Source organism: Struthio camelus, chromosome 20, assembly GCF_040807025.1.
Source record: "Struthio camelus isolate bStrCam1 chromosome 20, bStrCam1.hap1, whole genome shotgun sequence".
Classification (NCBI taxonomy): domain Eukaryota; kingdom Metazoa; phylum Chordata; class Aves; order Struthioniformes; family Struthionidae; genus Struthio; species Struthio camelus.
Genome location: NC_090961.1, coordinates 12,987,076 through 13,007,915, shown reverse-complemented (window position 1 = coordinate 13,007,915; position 20,840 = coordinate 12,987,076). Strand labels below are relative to the sequence as shown.

Below are 20,840 nucleotides of genomic sequence, written 5' to 3'. Positions count from 1 at the left end.
AATCAATAGAGGGAATTATCCCTGAGGGAGACAGTGGAAGCGCTTTTGCGTGGGTATTTTATGAGAGACTGGGCATCCCACCAACAAATGTACTGCAGGAAAGAATCAGACAATGGCAAGGAAATGGATTAAACGTGTTAGTAAGACAATTTCCAGATCCGATTTCTGTGAAGAGAAGACCATGACCTCACTGCTGGAACTGCGGTGTTAACATTATTACTGTCCCATTCAGGCACCAAGTCCCTTACTAGCATGGACTTGAGACAGACCACACCAAAGGCAGAGGGATCTGGGAGCGTCTCTCTATTGTTATTTTATTTTTGTATTAACGATGGGTCAATTAATGTGCACAGTTTTTGAGACAGAATTCACTAGGGATACTGAGGAGCAGAAAACTGAGACACAGAATAAAGCTTTTGGGGAAGACAAAAGGTCTGAACTTGATTAAAAAAAAAAAAAAACACACTGGCAGAACAGAACATTTGAAGACATACAGGGGAGAATCAACTCTTTTCCAAGGAAAGACAGTAGCAATGGAAACACTGCAAATGGCTGGATAGCCAAACTGCTTTTCTGTATTTGCCTTGTCCTTTCCAGTTTAGCCCAGTTCATTGAAGCACAACAAAAGTGCCAACAGCCTTCCAGTGTGGGGAGTTTCTACAACTGTAACAAACTAGGAAACAATTGCTGCATCTATCAGTGCCTGAGCTGCCTGCAGGTACTCGGTGTACTGAGCACTTCCAAATCAATGCAGCTATTTGAGACGCAACTGTGGAGGAAAAAAAGAAACAAAAAACCAAAAGCAAGAGTCTCCCTTTCACTGATCGACTGGGAGTTGGCCACATTATCCAAACAAACAGGAGCTCAGCAACCAAACAACCGTTTAATCAAGGGATTAGCCCACTACAAACACTCATCCTGCCCAGTTAAAATATCCTTCCTTTCTTGCAAGAACTATTTGTTCCCCCACGGGACACCTTTAGGTGTTGAATTTGTTGGCCCCTCAATGCACCTCCATAGGAAAATGAGACAGCTGATTAACTTGGCAGTCAGACTGGAGGAATACTTGACACGTTAAAAACAGGACTGAAAGAGATAAACCTCATCCCACTGCTCCAAGCTGCTGTCAGCATCCTAGGATGGTTTTACATTAGTACAATGTTTAACACTGCCCTCTTCTTCAGACTGTGAGATCACATAAGCCTACAATGATTTTTTGCCGAATATAAAAACAGTTTGGTTAGTGAGAGTTCTTCATGCCTAGAGATAATACTTGAGGCTATCTGCATTTTGTCATCTCTTTGTTTGAATGCTCCCACAAGTTAACTATCATTCGTGCTAGCCCTTGGCTGGATCACCACATAGCCGAACCTCAAAGACTCTACAATCAGAAGCGTATTCACTCCCTTGCAAACACACAGCCAGACCAAAGGATTATCTAGACAGCATCCTGTCTCCAACAGTGGACAAGGGCAGATGCCAAAGGACTATTATTAAAATGAGGCAGGTGTGAAGTGATACTCCCCTGGCATATTATTCCAGCTTCTAGAAATCTGCAGCCAGGGAGTCTGAGCCACAGATGGAGGCTGTGCTCATAAAAATCTTTGATGAAACTTTCTTCCATTAATTTGTTCGGTTGGTTCTTGAATTCACAAAAGCTTTCGCATGCGTGCCGCTCTGTCAAAGTTTTCTATGATTCATCTATGTGCTATATGAAAAAGTATCTCCTGATATTTGATCTAAACCTTTCCACTGTTAATTTGAAGCTCCCATAGTTTTGTCTTAGAAGAAGTGATTGTTTTGTCATGAACAATCGCTCCCTACTCCTGTTCATTATTTCATTAATGATCAGCTGCATAAGGCGTGAAGCAGCTGAGATCCTTGGTTTCAAAAATCAACACCATCCCACTGAATTGTCACGCTAGATGAAAAACACATAAGAACATTGAAAATATACAGAGCTAACAGTTGAAAACACTGTCTTCTAAATTTGATCCTTTTTAGAAGAGCAAAGTTTTGGCCTGTAGGTCTTTCAGAAATGCTGAAAGATAAGATTTTATGAATATAAATTTGGGGAAATAACCTTCACTTTCTCCTGGCCATTAGGTAGGTCAGCAGAAAAAAGTACTGCTTTCCTTCTTATACTTCCAGAAATATAACTGGACACAAGTATACAACTTAAGAAATCAAATTAGCACAGTTTCAAATTGGCAAGTTAATCCACTTTTGTGATTAAGTAGAATTTGAACATGGATCGTTCTCTAAATCACTGGTAGGCACATGCTTTTCCAGTATCACAGGCACCCGGCTCAGTACATTTCTCTATGCTTTGTCAGTCACTCTCCAAGCTTCTGGAAGAAGAACGCCAAGAGCTCCAGTGGAGGCTGTAAGATCTAACAGACTCCCCCCACCTCTCACCCACCATACATGAATTTCAGCACTAGTTAGTGAGAAGATGGGATAATTGTACTATCTTAACAATAGAATTTATCCTTTATGTACTGTAACATCGATCACTAAACTTCTCCAGAACATCTGCTTGAGTAAAGGCAGAAGACAGTACTGGTTTAGTTAAGCAAAAACATCTGCTGAGCCCCAGTATACCTTTTTATCCTTACTTTTAACCCATTGTCCAAAACTGTGGAGAAAGAGACCTCTGCCTCCAATATGGAGAAACATAACGGTGTACATTCCTCTAAATTTAATGCTGCTGTTTTTAAAAGAGGCAATAAATATCAAATGAATAGGAGAGCTGTGAGTACGCCACCAGCATGGATTGCCATTTAAATCCTTTCCAATTAAAAGAATAATGAGAGCATGTGCCTGGAAAGGACTTTAGGGAGCGATATACTTTTAACCTCCCTCAGCTATTTGGTCAAGGGCTCTCCTGAGAATTTGGCAGCCAGGCAGGCAATGAGATAAGCAGGTTAGCTCCTGATGCGCCCCGTAGTTTAAGCGGGGACAAAACTGCACTAACATCCGCGTGCTGCATCCAGCAATACTGGGTAGAAAAGCATAAACGTTTCCAAGCCTATGTCAATAAGAAACTACAGAAACTACAGACAGTCCTTCTTCCAAGAACGTACTTAACCTTCAGCAACACAGAGTTAAGGAGGATTCTGTTCTCCATTTTAGCAGACTGGGAAAACCAGACTGTATTAAACAGACACAGCAGCTTCCAAGTATTGCCTATGCAGCTGTCAACGGAGTGAAAAAGGAAAGTCAAACAAACACTTTATACAATTCTCATGCTCCACTGTTTCTAATATCCTCTTAAGGTCCCAATGTAGCAAAGCACCTCATATATATCTGCAAAATTTACTTTTAGGGTTTGAAGTTAAGAAATGCTTGAAATTAAGCACAAGCTTCAGGGCACTATTAGATCAGGCTCAAATTTAAATGATATTCCACATTAAAAAAGTTCACTAAAACATCATGTTTTCCTTTGAGAACATGTAGATATTCCTCTATTCAATAAAAGCAGGTATTTCGAAAAGGCATCTTATTTCTGGATTTATTCCATATCTCACATGTTAAAGGAAGTAACGGAATCATTTAGGAAACTTGGCTTTCCTGCACTAGTATAGCTGGATTCCTTTCCAGGAGGCAGGATGCACTGGGGAAGACTTAGGAAGACAGGCAACAATTGTCTTACCATGCAGAGACAGAGGAAAGGGAACCTATTACTTCTATTCTTTAAATTCTTTTAAATGTTAAACTATTTGTGAATTCACTGTAATCGTAATCCCAGGCTGCGTCTTATGAATGCTTACTAATGACAGAAACATTTCCCAGTAATGTGAACAATGAGGACTGGCTAATAGAGAACAGAAAAAAATTATTCTTCACAAGGATGAAATTTAGTTTCCTTAAACACATGATTCAATGGCACATGGATACCAGCCTCTTTCTGGTGGCTAGAGGATCAGTAAGTATAAGTTAAGATTCAGAAATTTTTATGAGCACCGGTGTACACCTTATTCAGCTGCTTTTGGCCACAGTCAGTCCAAAACCCTGAAGTAAACACCCTTCAAATCTCAGCTTCCCCAATGCAGAGCACTTCAGTCGTCATTTTCACAGGATGATCCTGTTCAGGTCTTAAAAGTCAGACTGGCACATTCATTGAGGACTTGGGGAAGAGGACTCCTTCAGCTGAAAAAACATACGGGGCTCATTTAAACAGATCCACTATAGGTATTTACTGAGCACTTTCAGCAAATGTTGGTTAAAAGATAATATATACTGAGTCAGCTGAAACGGATCTTAATCACCACAGATCCAGCCTCCTGTTGTACTCTATATACAGTCTTCCAATCACATACAGCCCCATCAACTAAGTCACATGGGATCCTCTCTACCTCCTGCTGTACAGAACTGCACAAGTGTATCCCTGTGGGTTTTGGTGTGAGCACAGATGGGAAAGGGCAGAAGGAAAATGAGCATGTTTGCTTTGCACACCATTCTGCTTCGGGGTTTTCTGGTAAATGTCTTTATAAATATGGCAGGCCATTTAGCTTGTCCACAGTTAAGCCTCAACAGCTCATTGAAAAGTACTGTAACAACTATATGGGAAATGGAAATCAAGACAAAAACAAACAAGCCAAGGGTAAAGCAGTCTCAAGATTTTTGCTGCTGAAAACAGCTTCACAGTGATTACTCAATAGCAACATCTGAACAAGAATCTCCATCCTGCTATTTGGGTTTAGTCAGACCGCTATTTTGCCAAAGTACGTTACCTTGTTTTCTCCTTTTGATCTCTACTATTTCTATAAAATTCTGGCTGCAGGTCCCATCTAGCCAATTACTCTTGTAGTCAAAAGAAAAAGGTACTTTTACAGAGTCATTCAGCTAATGTGTTTTAGGATACTCTGAATCATGCCTTAGAAACAACTCTCCCCTGACTATATGGATCCCCGGGTTACTAGCTCTGCAGAGCCGCAGCAGATGTCTACATTCAGTCCCATTCAGAGATACAAAGGTGGGATTCTTCTTACCTCACTTCCGCCAAAAATTAATCTCAGCTTGTCACTGGTCTCACTATATAATGGAAAGAGAAATAGGCATTCCTCCCATTATGAGTTGAGTAGGATGGACTACCATCTGGATGTGCCCACCTCTCTCCATTAAGCATTTAATGGGACTAGTCATCTACCTTACAGGCTGCTGAAGGTCAGAGAAGGCAATGCAACAGCTAAAACCTTGCCATTGCCTACAAAATTTTGAAGGCCAGTGCTCTAAGCTTCCAGTGATCACTGTGCAAACAAATCCTACATACTTCCAGAGTTCTACTGAACTCACTAGAGTAGCCCCTAAGCCCTGTGTTTCCTCTGCACTGGAGCACTCAACAGGATGGAGGTACCATTTAAATAAAGTACCCAGAAAAAGACTTGCACACACAAACACACACACCTCTCAGCAGGATGCCAATAATGAAAAATGTGCATAGAGTCTAGCGATGTACCCAGCTAGCTGTTTCAAGGTACAAGTTGCTTCATTCTAAAAAAAAAAAAATACAGAATTATAAACAGGGCTTGCAGAACGCCAGCAATAGGACTGTAAGATACTTTCCATTTGTAATGGCTTGTACTTTACAAACTTTATCCAGGAGGATATCTTCTTGATGGAAATTTCAGATTTAACTATTTTAGAAAAAACTCATTCATAAGCATTTCCTCCATTTCTGAAATACGTTTTCCACACCAGGAAGCTCTTTTTGCCATTCTCATTAACGTCTTCCTAAATCACACTAAGTTGAGACCCACAGAAAAACTGGCATTTGCAGACGTTCAGTAAGGAATGGCTAGAAGGTCAAACTTGCATTTCTTCAAGACTCTTTCTAAACATAGCCTGCTCCAGCCCAAGGCTATGAGAAAATTCCCTTCCAGTTACAATTCTGGGAAATTGCAAACCAGGCTATAATGAAGCACTGGAATAGGGAAGAAAAAGATCAGTTGGAGGCAGGAGGCGACAACGCAACAGGCTGGCACGGAAACTCAGTCAAAGGGGATTCCCAAAACTGCTTATCACCCAAAGCTACAACTTGAATAAAAAAAGTTTTGAAAACCAAGGCATGATTAAGTTTGCAAAAGACATCAAATTAGGTATGACTGCCAGCACACTGGAAGACAGGAATAAAACACAAACTGATCTTGACAAATTGGAGAAATTGGGAAGGGCAGGGTGTAGGTAATTCGATAAGGACTTTAACTTAGCATCAGAATTCCCCATTAGATACACCAATAGACAAAAAGCTAGTGAGGGGGTCACCTTCAGAGGGATACTGTGTTTCTGCAAGAATTATACCATTTTTAAAATGATCATAAAGTAGTAAAGAAAGTCTGTGTAAAAAGACTAAACGCCAACAGAAGTGGACCATGTTATGCAAGAGAGAAAACTGTATTGTTCTAATAACCATTTCTAGTCTTAAAACTCCCAAATCTAGTAAAAGCCAATATTTTTCAAGGTCACCAGAAGCAATAATTTATTCCAAGGTGCTTTTCAAGACAAGTTTAATTTCTGCTGTTTTCCTGAAGGCATATCTGAGAAAGACTTGGCTATGTATTAATATGTTAGACACTGTAGACAAGATAATATCTGTCATAGTTTTTCTACAAAAAGATTTACACTGTTGAGCAAAGGGAAGTCTGAGAAGCTACAGCAAAAAACATATCCAGTTGATAAACACAAGAAAAAAGTTGGAACCTCAGTTGGAACCTCTTTTGGAACCTCAGCTATTGCCGTCACAAGACGGCAACTACTGCAAAGGAGATTTCCTTCATCTAAGTTCCACAGCATTTGCCAAAATGCCTAAATTCATGATTAGATACTGAGCATGGAATGATGGTTGGAAGGAAATGCAGCAGCTATCACTAAATACAGCTGCACTCTTATAAAGCATTCTTATAAAGACTGAACATAAGCCAGGGCAGTGAACCTAAAGCCTTGTTCCTTCTGCTGCCCTCCTCTTTGGTCACTGAGTAACAGAGGAGTTCAGTTTTCAGCTGTAAGACAACCTCAGTCAAAGGGATGGCAAGTCACACAAATTTATCTATTTCCTTTATTCTCTTCCCAACCATGAAAGGCTACCTTATTAAAAAAGTCTGGTCAGGCTATCAGAACTTAAATCGAATCGCAAGATATGTTCAGTCATAATTCTGCAGGTTCTGTAAAACATATTCCCACTGTCTACAGATCAACCTAATTTACCTTCAAATACAAGGGAGGAAAGTAATTACCCCTTGTTCCCTGTCTTCCCTGCATCTTGCAGACTGCAAATGCACTTTAGTGAATATTTGACTTATACGGATAACTAAATTAATAAAGCGCATCTCCTCAAACCCGGCCTCTCCAGTTTAAAGCATGTAATAAAAAACCCTACAAAAGTATACCATTTGTGCAAGACAGCAGAGGAAACTGAGTTGACACAGATGGGACGTATCACACGCTCCGTTATGTCTCTATCAACACACCAACTTTGCAAATCTGCCCTAAATAAAAGCAAAATTGACAACACATTATGTTCAAGGCCAGCGGGGCTGCATACGCCTAGCATGTGCTTGGCAGAGCTTGGACTGTTCTCTGCACTTTTAACAAACAACTTGCTTATAAATGGAAAACTTGCTAACGTTCAAGTATTCTGCTGCATTCAAATGTCAGGAGGATTGTATTCAACTAAGTCTCCTGGAGGGACCAACTAATTGGCCATCAAACTAATAGAGATGAAGCCATAGGTTGCTTAAAACCTAGCAAGACATTACAGACTTACGAGCCACAGTAGGGACAAATACAAATCTGATATTTTTTACAGTTACATTAACTCTTTACTGACACACAAAAATAAGATTTTAAAGATGTTAATTTTTACATTAGGTGAACAATATAGCTGAGCACATATGGAAATGTTTACCAAGCAGTTCCATTTTCTGTCCAAGCAGTCTGTAGACAAATACAATAAGTTATTGTATTTATAAATATATTTTATATATGCCATGTATGTATATTTATATATATATACACACATATATATGTGTGTGTATATATATATATACACACACACACACACACACGGCAACTCAACATACTACACAAAAAGAACCAGCAAAGAAGTTCCATATTTTCCTTAAAAAAAAAAAAAAAAAAAACTTCATTTATTTTGTAGGAGGAGCATCTGAAAAACAGGAGGGAACCGGTGGAATAGACAAATCATAAAAATAACTCTGTATCATAACAAGTACAGACATTGCAAAATACAATTAAAGAAGAAAGTAAGGAACTGAAGAGGAGCTGTACCACGTAAGATCACATGTCTACCTAACCAGGCAGAATCCTGTCTTGGACGCTGGTCAGTAGCCAATGCCTAAGGAAGAGAATGGGGCAATATACTCCTCAGTGTATTTCCCCAGCCTGCAACAACTCGTACCTTAAGATTTCCATGTGCTGGGTCTTCTGTCTTAGCATTTAATAGATGTGGTAGATTTTTCTTCCAAGAACATGTCCAATTGCTTTCATGCAAACTCTTAGTACCAGAGTCCTGTTTCAAATGCTTCCACATTTTACACATCATGAAAAGAAGCATCTCCTTCTGTTTCTTTTGAACTTCCTAGTTCCATTTGATGTACCTACTTTTTGATAGGGGATGGAAGAGAAAGAGGGAATGATCACTCATCTTCTCTTTTGTTCAACTCAGTCATTTTTTCTTCAGGCCAAAGAGTCCTACTCTACCTAGACACTGTTCATATGTAAGCTATTCCATAATCTTTTGGGGGGAGTAGTATCTCATTTAGAATTATCACTATTTACAGCTCTGGCTATTTTCTCACATGCATTACTCTACACTGACTGACACTGAGTTTTACTTGCTTTTTTATTTTCCAGTCGTACCTTACCACAGGGTACTTCTGCTTTAGATTCGACTATCCCAAATTATTTCTTAATCATACTTTGTTATTTACCTATCCATCTCATTCCTCAGACAATCTGTGAAAGTGTTAAACAGCACAGGCCTCAAAACTCCCGTAAGACTCCAATGGTAACCTCTCTGTTATGGTAATGACTATACCTACAATTTCTCATCTTTTAACCAGGCAATAGTTTACTAAAGAAAACTCTCTTTTCTCCCAAGAAACCTTGGTTCTCTTAGGCATCTATGGCAAAGGACCCCATCAGAAGCTTTTTGAAAATCTGAGGATACTATCCATATATACTGCAGGATCCTAATTCATATGTTCAGTGAGCCTTTCAAGTCCTCACAGATTTGCCAAGTGTAACATCCCTTTACAAAAGAAGTATTGACTCTTCTGTATTCATATAAAAATTATCCATATGTCTGCTAATTCTAATCTATACTACCCTTTCAACTACATTGCACAGTACAAATTCAGATATTTTACCCTGCAGTTCCCCCAATGCCCTTGGAACTCTTTCCCTAGCTGGCATTACACTCGCCCAACCCGTTCTCTAACACTGAGGTCTTCCATGAGAGGTTGGACACAGGTGTTAATTCAGTAATTTCTTCATTGGATCTCTTCATAAGTCCTGGGCTCTAAATATCATCTGGTCCTTGCAGTCAGTTATAGCTCACTGCACTCTAGAAATTCTTTTATTACTATTTCAGTTTATGACCAGACCTGGTACAGAGACCATGATGAATGCAGATGCCATAAAACTCATCTGTTTCTTTCGGCTTCATCTTCCTCGAGTGATTCTTTCACACCTTAAGTCTTCAAGGACTTTTTTTTTTTTTTTAAACATAAAATCCTGCACAAGACTCTTATTTCCAACAAAGCTGAAACGAAGTGTTACTATTTATACCCTCTGAAAATTGCTCCTCCAAGTTTCTTGGCCAGTCTTACTGTGCGCTTTACATTTCACGTGCCAAAGAGTCCGTTCTTTTCTATCTTCCTCACTTGGTCATGACTCCAGCTTTTGGAAGAATGCCTTTTTAACTTTAGAAGCCTTTCTTTCCCACTGCTTCTCTCTCACACTGTCTCCCTCTCTCACCTCCTCCATCTCTGGTCATCTCTCTCATTGTTGCTCTTGCTCCTTGCTTTTAATAGGGTGAGGCATTTGCTCTGCAATATGATGTCTTTAAATAGTCTTCATACTACCATTTTACCCTTTTGGCTGCTCCTTTCACTTTCTTTTTAACAAGCTTCCTGATTCTGATGTAGCTTACCTTTTTGAAATCACTTCAGTGAAATTTTTGGCTTCAATCACTTCTGCAAGGTATTTAAGTACATTAGTGTTCACTGTTACAAAAGGGCCCACTACTAGTAAAATTCTGCACCATCCTCACAGTTCTCAGGGAGAGTCACAAGTACCTTCCTGTCTCTGGATTCTCTGATCAGATGTTCCACAAAACAGTCATTTATGATGCCTAAGGGGGTTCGAGGCATTGGGGTGCCAGTTTGCTCCCACTGTGTTTCCTACTCTAATGCTCTAGGTTTCCTACCTACAAGTTTTTATAATTTCTTAAGGATTCTGTTCTTAATACAGTTAGGTTCCTGATTCAACTTTTAGCTTCAAGCCATTGCATTATTCCCCCACTGGTTTGAACCACTCTGCCTTTTCTATGTAACCTATACCTCAGTTTTAGGGTTTTCCATTAGATGTTTTCCTTCCATCAATTTTCTTGTAGCCCTATGCAACAATCTCACATTAAAATAAAAAACATCCTAGTCTATCCACCTTATTTCTTATGACTTCAGAGTAAGTGTGGACAGACATACGCATTTGGCCCAATTGTCTACTTTTTCTCATGTCACGTCAATGATACTCCAAGAGGACAAAATCTGTCCAACATATGATGAACATTCAATGACCAAGTTTGCACAAAGTAAATATGTTTGCTCTAAGTTTCAGTGATAAAACAAAACAGTAGCTATATTTAAAAACAGCTGGGAGGTGTTGCTTGAAGAATTACCTAATAAATCCTTGCATCAAGTGTTTCTAGTTTCTTCTGCTCTTCTGAATTTTTTCTGCTACCATTTAGACAGCAAAATTTAGACAGCTACAGATTTATATGACAGGAAAAAAGGAACAGCAAGCGTATTTTCTGCAAGTCACTACAGACAAGAGGCAGGCTCTATACTGATTAGATCAGCAACAAGCAATGCGGAAAAAAGATCTTCTGGTATCTTGGTTTTTTGGTTTACCTTGTATATATTTCTGAAACACTTATATGAACATGACAATGTACTTTGAAATTTTTCCATAGTTACTATAATTTCAATATGTACCTGAACTTATATGCCAAAATACTCGAGACCTGATCTGATCACAACAGTGCTTAAGTCTCTTAAAAGAGAGACAACCCAAGAATAATAATTTGTCATATAGAATCGAAGTTTGCAGGGAAAGACAGCCAATGATATTACTGGAGAAAGGTTGCATCAACTGGACTGAATAACTTACTTAAATATTGAAAAAGAGAAAAGCAATTATAGTTATAAACCACTGTGGGGTTTTATTTCCTAACACCCAGAAACTGACACTTGATAATTTGCCATTCTTGAAAACTGGTAGTTCAACTTAATTTTTTAGTTTTTTGTTTTGTTTTGAATCAATTTGAGTTCACTCAATTACCACCATTCATTCTACAGAAAGTTTGAAAACTATTAATTACTCAAGGTAGTTAGTATTTAGTTATCATTCGTTATCTAAATACAGAAGAACTGTTCTCATTACTTCTTAATAGGTCTTCCTGAATGAATACATAAATACCAAGAAAAATCAATCCACAAGAAAGAAAAAGTTCTGCTCATCTCAAGATTTTTTAAAAACTTGCTGTCTTTAGAACTTCAAAGCCAAATGCATCACTGAGTGAAATATTCACTTTAAAACCTGGAAGGAAAGGATATAACCTTGCAAGTGATTTGCTTTCAGTACTCACTGCAAAATAACTATGACAGTCATTTAACTCTCACTCAAATCTTCCTCTGTTGGTCTCCATGTTGATGCTGATTCTATCTGACACCCCAAAGTAGCAATGGCCTTTACTGTAGTTGCATAATCTGTCAGTTTTTCAGCATTGACTCACTACTGGGAAGGAAAAAAAAAAAAAAAAAAAAAGAGGAAAAAAAACTACAGGCCTTGTTACAGATGTTTTATGGGGTTTCAGAGTATAATATCCAGCAATGAGAACAATGAAAACCAAAATCCCAGGCAGGCCAAGCCACCACCTTCTGTGGTCTCTGTTACGAGGCACAACCTCAAAGTAGTAACAGTAGTCCCAAGATAGTCATTTTGTCAAGTCTGAGATGTGACTGCATGTACAGGGTACAAACCACCACAGAACTGCACCATATACTCAACAGAGACTTCTCTTGTTACGAATTTAAGCTTTATTTGATGCTTAAAAAGTATTTACATTTTTATTCACCAAGCCTACCAACATAACAAGTATCAAAGAAGGCAAATCAACATAAAAATAAAGTGATGCACAAGACACCCTAGGAACAGGTTTAAGGGAGAGGGGAAGTGTTTACGCCATCTTCCAGAGTTTGTGGAAAGAATTTTTCATGTTAGGGACAATCTGGCTCAAGGGAAATGGTAATGGGAAAGAAAAATTCTTTCACCTCTGGGTTGAAATCCAAGTCAGGGTGGTAGTAGCCAAAAACCATTAGCTTAACATCTGCTAGCTGTTTGGTAACTCATGTGAAGTGAGTTATATTCCTTAGTGTCCACATCACAGTCACATTAATTGGCACCATGTTGGCAATCTAAACAGAGAGGTTAAAGTCTGAACATACAGCAAGCATGAACTATGAGATTAGTCAACTCCAGTTTTGAGTGCATATGTGATAAATTATACATGTTTAGTATATGCAACTCCATCTAATTGCCCCACCATCCTGTTTTGCCCTCAGAAAAAAAATCATAAATCCAAGCACGCCAGCAAGCTGTCAGTATTCCCTCGTCAAGCATGCAGTTCCTGAATTAGTAAGACACATACTTAATTTCATTACTATTCAGAGTGCTTAAGTAAATGCTTAAGTTTTTAGCAAAATACTGTTCAGTAAAGAGTATAAGCTAAAGTGTTCGAATAACAGGTACCAACATTCACACACAAAAAAACCCACTAAATCTTATTAACCTCAGATTTCATTTTTTTACCCCCCAAAAGCAACAGTCTCACTTGGAATGCAGTAACAATATAGTCTCATAAATCCAAAACAACAAGCCTCTTTGGTCCTGGTCTTTCCTTCTCCAGTTCCCCAACAAAAGAAGTGCAAAGGAACAAAGCCGACCTAAGAGCAAGACCCACTAGCTTTTAGAAACTAATTTTTTCTTTAAACTAAAGCACTTTTTTTGTTTTAACTAAGGTGCAGCATAAAACAATCATTCTCACAATAAACAGCAGCAAAAGAAAATTGATTATTCATATCATCTGAATACGGCAACACAAAAAAATAGCCTAAACTATGAAGAAAGGAAATTCATTTTGCAGTCTAGAAACTTCTCCTGATGTTTACACATCACTTCAGTTTAAAGAACTGCTTATGATGGGAACATGATGAAAGCTGCTGAGCATGAAAGCACATATAAATGAAGCCAAAAGAAGCATCTTAGCCAGAACTCTATCAGAACACAGAAACAGATTAAGTCAGTTTAGGAGGGACCTCTGGAGGTCTCCAGTCCAATGCCCTTCTCAAAGCAAGGCCAAGTACAAAGTTGGGTATGGTTGCCCAAGAATATGTTAGATAAAGGCACAACATAGTGCAATACCCGGCAAAATCCACAAATAAAGAAATTGCTCGTACTAGTAGAATGCCCCTTCCATTTACCACTGCTCCGGAAAGATTCAAATTCCAAGGTGTTTTGAGAAAAGTAATTGCTGCCATAGCAGCCATTAAGGACAGCAGTCATCTGAAGAAGAAACATATCTCATTTGAATACCCATTATTATGAAGGTTTGGAGAACTTAACTTGGTAGAAAGGAGACTTAAGAACAATACACAGTGAGAGAGCTTAGGGAGTATAATCCTCCCAAGTTCCATGTTTTATTTCATGTTGGAAAGGTATGCTCAGCCCTCATAAGAGAGAAACTCTGGCAGCGACAAAAGGCCAGGCTGCAGGAAAATAAACAAACCCCCCAGTACATCTGCATTCCACAGCCATGTTCAAAGGGCCGGGTTTTTTCTTTTTATGCAAGAAAAATGTTGAGAGTTAACATGCAGAGAATCTGATAGTATCTAACTTGCCTTAGAGACGAACAGGCTGCTTCTTTTAGCACAGGCTCTAACCGTCCTCTGGCTTAATCATCCTGACAGTCCCTGACCAGCTTTTCTGCTCAAGGATGCTGCCAGTTCCTAATGGTTGCACACACACTGCCAAGGACTTTGTGTTCTTTCAAGAGCTCTCCACCAAGGGACCTGCCTGATATAGCAAGACCATTCCTTCCCCTGCCAGGCCTGCTATCTGGTTCAGGCAGCAAGGAAACAACTTTCTTTTCCTGTCACTGACCGCCAAGCCTCTAAGGTAGATCTTCTCTTACCCTATTCCATAACCTGCACATGCAGGATAGAATCATGCCACATTTTTCTAAATGCCAGACAAATTTCTTCTGGCTGAAAACACAGTATTATTTTCTTCTTTTCACATCACTGTAAATAATTACATTGACACTTGAGGTGAGATCCTCTGTGCTGACATCAGGAAGAGAATTACGGGAGACCGTGATGGCTGCCAGCTGTCCAGTACAAACTGGAAGGAACCACACTAGCACCAAAGAGACAGATATGACAGGGGCTCTGCCTTTGCCTGCCTGCAGCTCACCAGGCTGCCAGTTGAGGATGGACAGACATACGCCTTCAGAACAATTCATGACACTACAGGAGTTAGTTGGGCGAAAAGGGCCAGGTAAAGGTTATAATCAAGTGATTTAAGTGAACCGCTTTATTGAACAGCTCTAAAATTCAGTTATGAACCCTCATACAGACACTAGGTGAGCCTTGCTACTCAAGTAAATGCTTTCTTGCAAAGCACGCATAGAAATAATAGCAATTTCATCAGTTTCCTAAGAATAATTCTCCCCCATTTCGAATACAGCAGGGGGCTAAGAAAGAACTCCTTCTCTGCAGGGGAGGCAGGCAGGCAGGCAGGAAGGAAACGTGAATTACATACACTTCTGGAAAAGTCCCCCTTTAAAAAAAGGGAGGAAATTAGCATTAAGTTAAAAGAGTATGTTTAGCATCCCTGCACAAGCTGGGAAGAAAAAGCTAGGGAATCCTGGCTAAAGATAATGCTGCCTCCTCCTGTCACTGCTGGGCTTTCCACAGTCATTAGGAAGCGGAGAGGCAAAAGGGCCATTTTTCACTCTTTCATTTACAGCACCACTTTGAAGTTACGTGCACATCAGAGTCACTGTTTGATGGCCACCTCTCTGTATGTCATCCTGCACTCTTTTGTAATAGGGCTATTAAAAAACATATGTTTTTGCTCTTTTTTTTTTTTTTTTAAAAAGGATAACTCATAACTGAGCAGAGACAAAGGCTCTGTTGATACAACATGTGGATTAAATCTAAAAGGAGAAAGAAAACCGTTCTATTAAACTGACGGTTCTGCACAGAGGGCTTATATCTAAATTGGTATAATAAATCAATAGGAAAGATTTCTGTTTGGCCGAACCAACCACACTATTCAGGCACTTTAAAATTGCTCTGGACATTGTACATATAAGGGTTTCTTCAGTTTTGTTCTTTTTAGTATATCCTCAAAGTTTTGCCTTTGCTTTGCTTAAAAATATTTACTTTTTGGCATTTAATTCTACTCTAAGACAGACAGACAGACAGCACCACTGGGCTCTAAGCTAACTTGCTCCTACTGAAAAGAGCTGCTTACTGCATTTGCATTAGGCAGAAGACTGGCCTAAACTAATGCTTTCCCCTATCATGCTCCTTGCCTCTGTTTTTACAAGTGCATGTTCTACTCTTTTCCCTAAATTCTACTAGAAGAGGCTTTTCTCCACACTTATTTAAGTAGAAAGCATTCTTCAGTTGTTGCTACCCACCAGAAAGCAACTTGGCCTGCAATATCTGAGACCAACGGAAAAGCCTACCATATCAGAACTTCAGTCCTGAGGCAGGCTAACAGAGAGGTGCTCAAGAAACTACAACCACAACTCCATCCCCAAAAAACTGCCAGAAAATATGCATTTAGTCTCCAGATCCCAAAAGGATAGGCTGTTGCTGATACGCACTGGAAAAATAAGGAGGAGTTGGTAGAACATTTGAAGTACAACACTGAAAATAACTATAAATGGGACCAAGAACTGCAGCAGTCTCTTAATTAAAATCAGATGGTACCTGAAACTGATTGCAGAGCTAAAGCAAAGATGACACTAGCACCCGTTAATGACATTTCATACATCATGCCATGAAGATGGCATTGGCTAACCAATGCAAACACACCACCGCAGAACTTTAATTACTCTTCAAAGAATGACGAACACCAAAATATAAATTGTTAAAAAAAAATAACAAAAAAACTTTCAGTTCCACAGAAATGTTCTGTGAGAAAATATTTGTAGGAGATACTACTCAACAATGGAGAAGAGTATTACATAAAAGCATGCTGGAGCTCCTTATCAGCACTTTCTGTAGATGTCATTTGCTGCAAGATTATTATTTTTTAGAACATCCAAACAGCACACGTGGTAAAACACATGATAGAGCATCAACATATGGGGTGAGTATAACACAGAAGGTGAAGATTTTAGCTGAACCTTCTATTATTAAAAATGTCAATCCTAATATCACTTATAGAAATCACAAGGGATGAGCTCTTCAAAACCGTTAAAAATATTCCCTAGCTCGAAGATCTTTTTCTCCCCTACCAAGGAATTCTTTATTTATTCTATTTCACCTTAAATTCCATTTGCCAGTTAATTAAAACTTTCCTCAGAAACGAGAGCTGATGCAGTTACTCTGACACCATCCCTGACCAACCTGCCCTGCCTTCTCCTGTAGCTCAAGCTTGCTGAAACAATCCGAGGGGCCACACAACAGCCCACAGGTCAGGTCTAGTCTGCTGACTGCCTCTGGACTTTGCCCCGGAGAAGCTACTGTTGCCACAACACAAGAGGTGGTATGAAATTGAAAGTGTATTACGTATGGTGCCTGCATTTAGCCCAGTTCTTACAGACATGAGCTCTTGTGCTGATGTGCAGCGTAAAGGTAGCACCAGAAGTATGCCTCCTAAGTTGCCTGTGACTGATCTGACACTAGATACATCAGTTACATTTCCTTGCCAGAATACATGGAGGTCAAGTCCCAAACCTAAAGGGCAGTTCTCACCTCTAAAAAGGCTGGATCACCATTTCAATATACATTTAATATTTTGTCCTCCACAGAAGGCAGCTAGCTCTAGACCAAAGCTCAGTAACTACATGCAGAAGATCAGATCTTTAAAGCATCTTAACTTCTTAAACTCTGTCCCAAACAGAGAAAAAACAAAAACACAAAACCTTATTTTGCCACGCCACCTAGCCAAGACCTTACTGAAAGGCAGAGAGCATGCTTTGCTGCTCACCTCATGCCAATCGACTGCCTTATGGAGGCACTCCAGAGTGCTTCTCCCCACAGCTCAGCAGCTATCCACATGATACCATGTCTCAGCTCAGCTCCTGCCACCTACCTCCTCATGTACCCTCTTATTGGGATGGACACAGAAGGACTCCAGGGCAGGAACATCTCAGCCTTCCTTCCTTACCCCAAGGAACAACTTTTTGCTGACAAGGCCGACAAGAAGCTATGCTAGCAGGAAAGAAAGGGCAGATGCAAGAGGAGATGTAAGCTAGGAGAGGAAAAAGATGGCACAAGTACTGCCTTTTTCTTATTCTGTTTTAATTTTAGTCCCATGTAGCTATTAGGAGTTCACAGAAGCACTACGTAATTCTTTAGGATACCAAGCAAAGAATGATACTCTGGCTATAGCACAGAATCTGGTATGATAAACTGTTTGTCAGTGTCACCATCCATTATCCAAGATCATAAAGCTGTCAGCTCTCAGAGATGCAAAACTAAACTTTGTCAGACATGTCTGCCAGTCTCAGCTGGATGGAATATTTCCCACTAAGGAGAAAACGGTCAGGCAATCAAAAGAACTGGTTTCTGTTCGTAAATCTGTTACTGCCTGATTCTGTGACCTTAAGCAAGTCACATCCTTACTTAACACCTCTTTTCTCATCTTTGAAAAAGCACATGAGTACCACTGACAAGTGGCTACACAGAATCCAGCTAGAAGTAGAAATGCTAAGACAGAAACGGGAATTTAAAGGCTAAGCAAAGCAATATATTGCAACTCAGATACACGCTACATAGGCATGGTTCCAGCACAGGAAATATGCACTTCATTTTAGCCAAGCCTATGCAGTGTGGGTATGATTCAGTGCTAATTGCTCAAAAAATGTGTCAAGTTACACCAGTTTAGTACGCTACTTTAAAAACAAAATAAGATGTGTTTTAGGAAAACTTAAAATTAGGTTTATAGACAATCTGACTCCTGTATATGAAGAATGCTTCTCTAGACAAAAAACAAACAACATCAAGAAAAGTCAAAACTAATGAAAATGATCTGGCTCTATAATCTTGCCCAAATTAAAAAAAGCACCAAAGAAGTTGAGTAATAATCATGGTCTTAAATCTGACTTCCCTGACTCCTGTTTTGTTCAAGATACTAATTATATTTAACAAATTATAAAACACTTCAAGTTTCAAAGCACACTTGTATACATTGCTTAATTCTCCCAAAGTAAAAATCATTATCCTCTTTATTTCACAAGAAAAGTGAAAGAATACATAATAAGTAACTTGTCAAAGGCACAGAAGGAACTGATGTAAGGGCTGGAATTGAAATCTAAGGGTTTCTCAAGTCTTCTGAAGCAGCTTATTGTTTCTGAAGGATTTTTAAGAAGATGATGGCAGTCATATGAAAAAAATAGTTCTTAAATGAGCACACATCTAGGATCAAGGCAGTTGATAGGGTAAAGGCCATGAGAAAAGCACATTATTTAAACAAATTATTCCACAGTTGGCAAAGTATGGTGAATTAACTAATAGATTGCTGCTATCTTCCATATACAACACAAGTATCAGATAAGCCCACAATATAGTCAGTCTTGCCTGCTGCTAGCATCATAAGGTTATGCTATATACTTCATTGCCTCAGGCCTTATGCTTTCTACTCTGGAGCAGCAAATAAATAACTACATTTCCATTAGTACTTTTTCTCTGAACAGGACATGGTGAACATTATCCAAAACAGCAGTCTCACTACATGTTATTAAAGAGTGCCCTCTAACGAAACCACAGTTCCATTTCAGAACATGTACAAGAGAGACTAGGAAAAAAAAAAAAAAAAAAAAAAGAAACGAGACTTTCCAGACACTTCTCATTAAATGCCACACTTCATTTCCGTTTGAACCAATGGGGAAAACATTATATAAACTAACTGGAACATGTTCCTGCACAGACACTTTGGATTTCCTTGTATTATGCAGACCTTCATTAGTACATATCTTGGTAGGCAGTGGTACTAAAAAGAAAGATGGGAGAAGTTCTCCTATGCTGAGAGAAGAAAGGATAGTGAACCAGATGAGGAAAAAAAAAAATAGGCTAGAGTGTCTCACATGTAAAACAAAGCTCAGGTCCCTGGGCAGCTAACCCAGCACAACTTTTCCAAGATAAACAGAGTTCTATGCAATTTACTATATCTGTAGAGAACTGCAGGGTAACTTTTCCACATGGGAGGTAGTTAAATCAACCCTTAAAAAAGAAGTGAAAAAAAAACCACAAATGAAGTTCACAAATCAAAGCGGAATCCTCATAAGTCTATTCGCTAATACATTGCTACAGCATAAAAATATTGCTTTGGAGAGATGCCTTCTTTTAAGAGTGGTCACACAAAGCACAATGATGAAACAGTATCTGCCACAAGTTTGTACAACTGGTACTTGTTCTATGGTCAAGTTCGCTTTCACCTACCTACAAAAGCACAGTACACTAATAAAATATCCTACAAACACAAGACAGTTGTACCACTTTCAAAGAAAAAGTCCATATGGAAAAACTGATACTGATTCTCAGAACAGAAACCAGTTTTAATGATCTCAATGTCAAATTGTCAAAGTGAAACTGTTCCATTTACTGATCTACCTATAAACATCCACTGAGGGTATAGCTTCTCAGTGTAGGGGTCTGAGCAGTGATGCCAGCCTAAGCAGTTGCTGCCTTCTCCCTCCCACCCGTTTTGCACGAAGGCTCAGTTGTCCCTTGAACACCCAGACTATAGGCCTAAGGTGAAAGAGATCAAACAAGTGACCAAAATTAAAAAAAAGTTTTCAAAAGTCCAGATAAGACAGACTAGAAAGGGGCAGGAACTCCTTAAACCGTACTGCCCCCCCTGTTGTCAAACTACACTTTTAAACAGGCTCAGGTCCCAAGGCAGCAAACTTACCCCCAAAGGAGGATGTGAACGTGTTATTTGCAGCGTTGTCTGGAGAATTCTCCTGTGACCACAGATCTGCAAGGAATCAAACAGGCCTGTTAACATCTGCAGCTTTGTGCATACTTACCAGCACAACACCTAAGTTCCACTGAAGCAATCTTAATTTAACCAAGCACTTAAGCACCTATTTAAGTGCCATCTTGGAAAAACGTGAATTCAAGTAAATACTTAAATATTTTCTTGAATTGGGGCCTTACATACTTATTTTACTTCTTGTTAATTACTGTAACGTTAAGATCACGCGACTAAGAGTCACAAAAGATTAACAAAAATGATACAAAGATGTTATAAAACATTCTTAATAGAACCATTGCCCTGTTCCACAGATTATCCAT

General features: G+C 39.2%; 1 protein-coding gene across 17 annotated transcripts in view; it reads right to left on the bottom strand.

Moving 5' to 3' along the window:
- The window catches only part of EXD3 (exonuclease 3'-5' domain containing 3), a 340,424-nt gene that overhangs the window by 311,729 nt on the left and 7,855 nt on the right, over window positions 1-20,840 (bottom strand). For 16 of the 17 annotated variants that reach the window (XR_011135616.1, XM_068914390.1, XM_068914384.1 and 13 more), the window contains exon 2: window positions 20,455-20,520. The gene's annotated coding sequence lies outside the window, so the exon portion shown is untranslated. Of the gene's footprint in view, window positions 1-5,409; window positions 5,428-20,454; window positions 20,521-20,840 lie in introns of those variants that run through there. The other variant, XM_068914378.1, reaches the window with a different exon arrangement.